Genomic DNA, 10,729 nt, shown 5'->3' with positions numbered 1-10,729 from the left:
AAATATTTAAAAATGTTATACTTTTGTACAGGTGCTAAAAATTTTTGTACGTTGAGGCTGTTCTGGGTCAAATTTGACCTGTATCCATTGAAATGGATTTTAGATCCGCCAGTGTGGGTCAAATCAAGGAAAATGGTGGTTTTAGGGAATCTTGAAACTGTGAAACTGTACATGTCATGTCTGTGTATATTTTTTATGGGACGGTAGTGACAAGAGTTCAAGGGGGACCCTGACACTGTCACGAGAACTGCCTGCGTTCCCACCACATTTGCCCAGGTTCCCACCGAGACAGGCACCTGTTAGTCTTTGGAGTGTCATGGGAGAATCTCGAAACAGTGAAAGAGTAGAACAGCATAGGCATGATCATATATCATAAGACTATAAAGGTACCTGAGCTGCCATTGTCAGTGACTGAGGTTATGGCAGCAAGACTTACTGTCCAAGAGGTCATTGATCTGGTCTTCCAAGATGAGCAAGCAGACAGTGATTTGGAGGAGGAAGTGTCAGAGCAGGAGGACAACACGGAGAAAAACTCTGATTACAGCCCCTCAGATGAAGATGACTCTGAGAGAGAGGAGCAGGCAGCAAGGGAGACACTTACATCCGGGGATAACACAATCAGTTGGTCCTCACTTCCATATCAGGTTGCAGGCAGGAAGGCAGCAGAAAATGTCATTCGAATGACTCCAGGACCCACAAGACTGGCTACTTCCCATTTTATCAACTTTCCAGATCTTCCTCCCTCCAGCCATTGAAAAAATTGTCATTGAAATGACAAACATGGAGGGGATTAAACGGTATGGTCAAAAATGGAAGACCATGGATGTGACTGACCTACGTGCCTACATGGGGGTTCTAATACTGGCTGGTGTGTAGAGGTCCCAAGGTGAGGCTGCTTCTAGTCTTTGGAATGCTGAGATGGGCAGACCAATTTTTCATGCCACCATGTCCCTGGAAATGTCCCGTACCTTATCGGCAGTACTCAGATTTGACAACCGTGAGACAAGACCTGCACGGCGTGTCACTGACAAACTGGCAGCAATCTGGGATGTCTGGGACAAGTGGGTGGAATTGCTGCCTCTCATGTACAACCCTGGTCCTGAGGTCACAGTGGGTGAAAGACTGGTTCCATTCAGAGGTAATAAAAGCCTGCCCTTTTATTGTTAGACTAGTTAATCACTGCTTCAAAATACACACGCTATTGGTTGTGATATCAAATGATTTTCCCCCTTTTTGTGTTTTTGCAGGTCACTGTCCTTTCTGCCAGTACATGCCCAGCAAGCCAGGAAAACATGGAATAAAGTTATGGGCAGCCAGTGATGCACATTCCAGTTATGCTTAGAATATGCAGGTATATACTGGGAAGCCAGCTGGGGGAGCCCCAGGGAGAAAACAAGGATTGCGCGTCATGTCAGAGACGACAGAAGGGCTAAGAGGACACAACGTGACCTGTTACAACTTCTTCACATCTCATGAGGTTGGTCAGGCGCTCCTGAAGAAGAAAGTCACAATGGTGGGCACTGTGAGGTGGAACAAGCCGGAGCTGCCACCTGCTCTGATTGCAACAACGGGGAGAGACGTCTTGTCTTCTAAGTTTGCTTTCACCCATGACACCACAGTTGTCTCATACAGTATATGCAAAAGAAGAACAAGAATGTCATCCTTATGAGCACATTACATAAGGTTGCAGAGGTCAGTGCTCAGGAGGGCAGAAAACCAGCCATCATTCTTGACTACAATCCCAACAAAGGAGGAGTGGACAACCTTGACAAAGTAACAGGCACATACCGCAGCAAGAGGAGAACAGCCTGCTGGCTTCTTGCCAGATTCCGGACCATCATTGACATATCGACCTACAATGCCTTTGTCATATGGAGTGAGCTGAACCCTACCTGGAGGGCAAGCACGAGGAACTGGAGGAGGTTCTTTTTGGAGGAGCTTGGAAAGGCCCTTGTGACTCCTTTTATGCAAAGGTGACACCACCTTCCGCGCACTGCAGCCTGAGCAGCACTGGTAAGGGCAGTACAGCGAACAGAACCTGGCCCTGATCCACAACAAGTCCCACAAGAAGCCAACACAAGGGGACAGAAGAGAAGGAGATGCAACTTCTGCTCTGCAAAAAAGGACTGCAAAACAGGGACAACTTGCTGCAAATGTGGGAAACACATATGCAAGCGCTTCACATGCAAGGTTTCCTACCACTGCTTTGAATGCGAAGGCTAGTTCGCAAATAGCAATTTTTTTTTTGTTTTGTTTGTTGGTTAAGTGCTGGTTAATGTTGAATTAATAGTTAATAGTTATAACTAGATAGTAGTTATGAGGTTTTTTAATGATATAGCAGTGAGGACAGCGGTTTTTTTGTTGCAGTGGTTATAAATGGCTATATAATAAACCCCACAGTTCCATAATGTCCTTGCCATTTTCAGTTTCAATAAAAGTTATTTAAATCATGATGGCTGTTATGTTTTCATGTCTTAGGTAAAATAGGACATGATATTGTGTGATAGTAGAAATTTTTTACTCCATAAGCGACTAGTGTACACTCTCCCTGCTCTCTGAAACATTAATTAAGGATTAATCACCCATTTATTAATGTCAGATAGGCTACTTATACATTCTAAATAGATCTGTGGTTCAAAATTTGGTATAGACACTTGTTATGAGGTGATTCTTGGGCCGGGTCAAAATCGACCTGGACCATAGTGAAGGTATAGAATATGAACAGTATGTAAGGACTAATATAGTGGCATTGAGTGTATATGAGCTTTGAAAGTTAAATAAAAGTTTACTTAATTCCAATTGTCTAAAAGATAATTTTTGGGACTAAATTCTCCTCTACTTATATGGTTTACACCTTTTCATATATATTTATATCTAATTCTACTATTTTATATGTCAACAAGTGCATTTTGATTGTCAGTAGAAAGAACAATATTGGAAAACTATATGTGGATACTTACACAACTAACGGTTGTGCATTTGCAGTGGGGTAAACTTGCATCAGATTATTCTGATGCATTACTTGTCTGACGCCAGATATATTGACCACTTATTCTCTTGGATGTCTTGGCCCTGTCTTGAATCTGACGATCTATAGTAGACTTGCTACTCAGACTGTGTACTGTACCTGTGATCTTTTGCTGCCAGAAACAGTTTTACATATCACTTTGGAATATCACATGCTCAAGGTCACAAACATTGCTTAAAATTGCACAAAGAACTACATCGTGATTTTTGTATTGTTAACTAATTTAATGGAGCATCTCATTTCATGACTTTCACAAGTCCTTCCCCTCAATTCACATTCCATCAATATTTCTGTTGATTAAATACAGAAACAGAAGTGTCAGATCAATCAGTCTGGCACTTCTTGCTTTGTCATTCAACCGAGGAGTTATTGTGCCCAGCTTTTTACTGTATTGACAGCAATAAAATAACTACAAAACCATTGTTTTATGAGCATTTTATATTTCTGTGCCCTTGGTGGTCCAATCTGTGCTTTAATGTTTCTTCAATAATTTATTAGCCTGATTCTCATTTTGATTTTATTCTTCAGACAATTAAGTCCACTTTTATCAGTGCTGTTTTGATGACGGATGTGTGGGACTCATAGTTATTTGACAGGTAGTATAAATCATTCTGTCGCCTGTGAATCTGCATCTGCAGTCTATGTCTCTGTAGATAGAATGACAGAAAAATTCTTCAAGTGCATTTCATTTACAGCACCAAACTCTTTCTCTTTTTGTGCTCTCAGTTTGACAGATCAGTTACTCTTTGTCAGGTTAAATATTTCAAATTATTTTGCAAAGCTACCATTCAACCACTTCATCATTCTATTAAAAGGTGAAGGAAGATAAGAACAAATTAAACTGTAACACAAGGAAAATAAACTGTGTATTAAAATGATATTGTTGCAGTCTAAAAGGCCTGCTGTTTTAAGGAATAGAGTCATAGAGTTACACAGAACAGAAACAGGCCATTCAGCCATGTCAACCGAAGTGCCTTCCTGATTTTGTTCCATTTGTCTACCTTTGGCCTACAACCCTTAACACCTTTCCCATTCATGTACGATACATATCAAAATGTCTTTTAAACATTGTAATGGTACCTGCTTCTATCACTTCCTCTGGTAGCTCACACCATATATCCAGCAGACTCTGGGTGAAAAAACTTGCTTACCCTTGCCACTGCCAGATCCCTGTATATCTTTCCTTTTCATCTGAAGCATATATCCTCGAGTTTTAAACTCCCTACCTTGGGGGAAAAAACTTTGAACATTCATTTTATCTTTATCCCTCATGATTTCATACACCACCAAAACCTCAGCCTCCTTCACTCCAGGGAAAACAGTCTCATCCACACCAATTTCTCATTATGAGAAAGCCATCTAGTCCCAACAACATTCTTATGAAGATTTTCTACACGCCTTCCAGGTTAAATCCTTCCTATAATAGTGATCAGAATTCCTCACAATATTCCAGGTGCAATCTCACCAGCTGCAACATGATATCCCAACTCTTGTACTCAATGCCTTGCTTGATGAAGGCAAGCATGTCATATGTTTTTTCACCACTGTAACTACCTGTTCCAGCAAACTATGCATTTGTACCCCAAAGTTTCTCTGCTCTACAACATTCCTCAGGATCCTGCCCTGCTTTAACTTCCCAAAATGCATCACCTTGCGCTTGACTGAACTAAATTTCATGTGGCAATCCCTTCACTTCCCCAGTTGATCTAGATTCTGTTGTCACCTTGGACAATCTTCTTCACACCATCCATAAGCTTATAATCATGCTAGGTGCATTCTTACCTATATGACAAACAACAGTGGATCCAGCACTGACCCCTGTGGCATAACACTGATCAAAGTCCTGCAATCTGAAAAATAATTCTCCATCACCATCCTCTGACTTTTTTCAGCAGTCCTGGATCCCATGTGATCTGATTGTTCAGACCTGGCACTGAAGCCATACAAAGCCCCGAATGAACCAGGAAATTCACAATCCCTGTTGAGGGCTAGATCTGTGGTATTTGAGACTGGCAATCCTGAACCCTACAAGAAGTCGAGGTTTGACTCATAAGAGACCACAGTGAAAGTGACAATACAACTCAGAGTGAAGCTAAAACCAGTTATCGGATGCACAGCAGCTGTGGCAGTGTTTGTATGCCATTACTTCCAGAGGCGAAACTTAGCATAATTGTTGGTGATGCTTCACTGCCCTATAAGCTTAACACTTTTTATACACACTTCGAAACGGAGAAAAGCACTCCACCTGTGTAAATCTCCGCAGCATCTGGCAACCCTGTGATCTCTGATCTCTGACTCAGGACAAGTTCAAGAGGATGAACTCTTGAAAGGTATCAGTATACCTGGGCAGGTACTGAAAACCTGTCTGACCCACTAGTTGGAGTATTCAAAGAGTTCTTCAGCCTCTCACTGCTGTGGTGTAAGGTTCTGACCAGCTTCAAAAAGGCAAAAAGCTTTTCAGTGTCCAAAAAGAGCAGGGTGAACTGCCTCAATGATTATTGACTGGTAGCACTCACATCTACCTTACTGAAGTGGTTTGAGAGGTTGGTTATGGCTAGAATTAATTCCTGTCCAAGTAAGGGCCTGGACCTACTGCACTTCACCTATCATTGAAACAGGTCCACAGGGGACACAATCTCACCAGCTGTCCCACCTACTTTGGAGCACCTAGACACATATAAGTCAGGTTATTATTTATCAGTTATAGCTTGCTGTTTAACACTATCATTCCCTGGGTACTAATAAATAAGCTTTATCTTTGATCCTTGGATCCATGACAAAAGTAAATTTAATTCAGTTGAATGGAATCATTTAGGTAGCACTATATATCAGATTGTGTTAAACAGGACAGGGAGTTTCCTCATTCTCATGATAAAGTAAGATCAGTGAAATACTTTGGGGAACGTCGAAGTTAGAGGTAAACACAAAATACTCTGCAGATGCTGGGGTCAAAGCAACACTCACAACACGCTGAAGGAACTCAGCAGGTCGGGCAGCATCTGTGGAAATGATGAGTCGACATTTCGGGCCGGAACCCTTCGTCAGGACTGAAGAGGGAAGGGGAAGAGGCCCTATAAAGAAGGTGGGGAGAGGGTGGGAAAGAGAAATCTGGTAGGTTCCAGGTGAAAAACCAGTAAGGGGGAAAGTAAAGGGGTGGGGGAGTGGATAGGCAGGAAAGGTGAAGAAGGAATAGGGGAAAGCACAATGGGTAGTAGAAGGAGGCGGAACCATGAGGGAGGTAGTAGGCAGCTGGGGGAGGGGGCAGAGTGAAACTGGGATAAGGGAAGGGAGGGGGAGGGAATTACCGGAAGTTGGAGAATTCTACGTTCAGACCAAGGGGCTGGAGACTACCTAGACGGTATATGAGATGTTGCTCCTCCAACCTGAGTTTAGCCTCATCATGGCAGTAGAGGAGGCCATGTATGGACATATCCGAATGGGAATATGAAGCAGAGTTGAAGTGGGTGGCTACCGGAAGATTCTGTCTGTTGTAAACTCAGGTTGGAGGAGTTCCTCCAGTGTGTTGTGAGTGTTAATTTAAAGGTGACTGTCCATAAAATGTCATATGCATCCAAATATGTTTTGAAGCAGCACTGTCCAGGGATCATGTCCGTTTCATTCAAAACCATAGGCTGATTGATATTCTAATGCAGATGATTTGCAATGCACTGTGCATAGCAGTTTGACAGTCATGGTGCTTCGGTGCTGAAATTGAACACTTCTACAAATATCATGAGAGGAGTATGAAGTTTGCTTTCTGGTTGCCTGCTGTTTGGAAACTGTCACTTCAAGCACCGGGGAGACTTTGGGAAAAGTCTGCCACTGAATGGTAGATGACAATTGATGAAGAAATATACTGTCAGAGGCTGGCAATCTGGCAATGTTCAGCATGGTCAGCACTAAATATTCCAGGTAAGCTATTTATAGACAAAAACAAAGAGATATTGAAGAGGTGGTGGAGTATTTTCACCACACCAGCTGCAGTGGTCCAAAGGGGCAGTTCAAAACCATTTTCTCAAAGGCAATTAGATTAGATTATGAGGACATGCAGTCCTCTTTTATTGTCATTTAGTAATGCATGCATTAAGAAATGATACAATCAGGCTTGTAAGGCATGACTTGCCTTTGACAAAGCCATGCTGACTATTCCTAATCATATTATGCCTTCCTAAATGTTCATAAATCCTGCCTCTCAGGATCTTCTCCAAAACCTTACCAACTACTGAAGTAAGACTCACTGGTCTATAATTTCCTGGGCTATCACTACCCCCCTTCTTGAATAATGGAACAACATCCGCAACCCTCTAATCCTTCGGAACCTCTCTCGTCCCTATTGATGATGCAAAGATCATCGCCAGAGGCTCAGCAATCTCTTCCCTCACCTCCCACAGTAGCCTGGAGTACATCTCGTCCAGTCTCGATGACTTATCCAACTTGGTGCTTTCTAAAATCTTCAGCACATCCTCTTTCTTAATATCTACATGCTCAAGCTTTTCAATCCGCCGTAAGTCATCTCTACAATCGCCAAGATCCTTTTCTGTAGTGAATACTGAAGCAAGGTGTTCATTAAGAACCTCTGCTATCTCCTCCGGTTCCATGCACACTTTTCCACTGTCACATTTGATTGGTTCTATTCTCTCGCATCTTATCCTATTGCTCTTCACATACTTGTAGAATGTCTTGAGGTTTTCTTTATTCCTGCTCACCAAGGCCTTCTCATGGCCCCTTCTGGCTCTCTTAATTTCATTCTTAAGCTCCTTTCTGCTAGCGTTATAATCTCCTAGCTCTCTATCATTACCTAGTTTATTGAACCTTTCATAAGCTGTTCTTTTCTTCTTAACAAGATTTTCAACAGCCTTTATACACCACTGTTCCTGTACCCTACCATCCTTTCCCTGTTTCATTGGAACGTACCTCTGCAGAACGCGACACAAATATCCCCTGAACATTTGCCATATTTCTTCTGTACATTTCCTTAAGAACATCGGTTCCTAATTTATTCTTCCAAGTTCCTGTCTGATAGCTTCATATTTCCCCTTACTCCAATTAAACACTTTCCTAACTTGTCTGTTCCTATCCCTCTCCAATGCTATGGTAAAGGAAATAGAATTATTAGGAAAATTGTGATCACTATCTCCAAAATGCTCTCCCACTGAGAGACCTGACACCTGACCTGTTCATTTCCCAATACCAGATCAAGTACGGTCTTTCTTCTTGTAGGCTTATCTACATATTGTGTCAGGGAACCTTCCTAAGCACACCTAACAAACTCTACCCCATCTAAGCCCCTAGGGAGATGCCAGTCAATATTTTGGAAATATAAATCTTCAACCATGAAAACCCTGTTATTATTACACTTTTCCAGAATCTGTTTCCCTATCTGCTCCTCGATGTCCCTGTTACTATTGGGTGGTCTATAAAAAACACCCAGTCGAGTTATTGACCCCTTTCTGTTCCTAATTTCCACCTACATAGGCTCTGTAGACAATTCCTCCTTTGTTCATGTTCATGAGATGGGGGTTGGTGTGGAGAGAATGATGGGTGGTGCTTTCAGAGGTTGCAAGGTCTGAATATGAGAGAGGAGTGCTAAACCTGAGACAGTTTAATGTCTTATCAACAGTTAGGTATGAAAAGATCCAGAGCAGGGTGTCAAGAGGAGGAAGAGTGATGAACTACTGGACAGTTTGCTTAATATTTGTCATGGGAAGAACATTAGGAGATTTTATTAAAGACTTTATAACTGGTTTTAAGCTAATCAAGCACAAACAACATGGTTTCATGAAGGGGAAATCATGTTTGATCACTTATGAGAGTTCTTTGGATAAGAATGAAGTGATGTAGATAGTGAAGAACTGGTAGATGTATTAAGATTTTCAGAGGTTGTTTATTAAGGTGTCACATGTAAGGTTTTGGATCATGGTGAGGAGACGCAAGCAATTCTGCAGATGGTGGAAATCTTGAGCAACATACAAAGTGCTCTCAGTTATGGTGAGGGAATAACATTTGCTATGGCTAGAAGACTGGCTGGCTAACAGGAAACAGAAAATAAACATAAATAGTAATTTTTCTGGATGAATACAGGCATTATTGCTGGGGGCTCAAGTATTTATAGAAGTGATTTGGATGAAGGTACCAGAGGTGTGATTGTTAAATTCACAGATGGCACTTGATAGCTAAGAGAGTCAAATGTGAAGCAGACATAAGGAGACTACAGAAGGATGTAGTGGGATGGAAACTGTATTGCAGCAGAAAGGAGGATTCTACAATGGGTGGTTTAAACTGCCCAGTACATCACAGGCACCAGTCTAAGTGCTATCAAGGACATATATATATATATATACCCACAGAAAAATTCCAGGTAAAAGGCCAGCAATACCATGAAGGATTGCACCCACACTGCTTATATCTGTTGGTCCCATACCCATTAGGGAAGAAGCTATGCATCATCAACATCAGGACTCAAAAAACAGTTACTTACCCAAGCAATCAGGCTGATCAACACACCTCAGCACATCAACATCCACATCACACACTTTATCATTTCCTTCAGAGTCCCCTTATGCTCATATACTCCTACACCTGGCATCATTTTATGTAAATACAATCAGTCTACATATATATTAAATAAACCTATGTATAGTACTTGGTCACACTCCACTGTTACTTGTATGTTGTGTTTTATATGATTGATTTTATTGTGTTTTTTATGCTTATTGTATTATTTCTATGCTGCACTGGATCCAGAGTAACAATTATTTTGTTCTCCTTTACACTCATGTACTGAAGAATAACAATCTTGAATCTTAAGTCTTAAGTCTTGGATTGTTAAGTAAGAGGGCAATGATCTAGTTAATGATCGCAAACTTGGTTTGTTATTGTGACATGTACAAAGGTACAGTGAAAAACTTGTCTTGAATATTTTTATACAGATTAATTCATTCCAACAGTGTGTTGAGGTAGTATGAGGTACTAGAGAGATGAATAAAGCGCTATAGATACAGAGAAAGTGCAGTACAAGAAGACAATAATCTGCAAGGTTGTAATAAGGTAGGTTGTCAGATCAAAAGTCCATCTGTCATATTAGGGAACTGATCGGTAGTCTTACAACAGTAGGATAGAAGCTGTTCTTGAATCTGGGAGTAGGTTTCAGGCTTTTGTATTTTCCACTCGATAAGAGGGGAAGAAGAAAGAATGTCTAAGGTGTGTGGGGTCTTTGATTATGTTGGCTACTTTACTGAGGCAATGAGAGGTGTGGACAGAGTGTATGGAAGGGAGGCTGGTATTCATGATGTGCAGAGCTGAGTCTACAACTCTGTAGTTTATTGTGGTTCCTAGCCAAGCAGTTGCCATACCAAACCATGGTGCATTTGGTTAGGATGCTATCTGTGGTGCCTCAATAAAAATTGTTGGGGGTCAAAAGGGATATGCCAAATATCGTTAGTATCCTGAGAAAGTAAAGGCACTAGTGATCTTTCTTGGCCATGGAGTGTACGTGTTTGGACCAAGACAAGCTATTGGTAGCTTTCACTTATAGAAACCTGATGTTCTCAACACTCTGAACCTCAGCATCATTGATGTAAACAGAAGCATGTGCTCCTCTCACCTTCTTGAAGTTAATGAGCAGGTCATTTGTTTTGTGGACATTGAGGGAAAGGTTGTTGCCATGATACCATGTCACTAAGCTCTCTACTCATCACTTTG

At 41.5% G+C, this 10,729-nt stretch overlaps 1 pseudogene; it reads left to right on the top strand.

Moving 5' to 3' along the window:
- Window positions 1–419: 419 nt before the first annotated feature.
- LOC140200929 (piggyBac transposable element-derived protein 4-like) lies at window positions 420–1,977 on the top strand (annotated as a pseudogene).
- The last annotated feature ends 8,752 nt before the right edge of the window (window positions 1,978–10,729 follow it).

Source organism: Mobula birostris, chromosome 7 (genome assembly GCF_030028105.1).
Source record: "Mobula birostris isolate sMobBir1 chromosome 7, sMobBir1.hap1, whole genome shotgun sequence".
Taxonomy (NCBI): Eukaryota; Metazoa; Chordata; class Chondrichthyes; order Myliobatiformes; family Myliobatidae; genus Mobula; species Mobula birostris.
The sequence above is the reverse complement of the archived record's forward strand: the minus strand, read 5'-3'. Positions and strand labels throughout refer to the sequence as shown.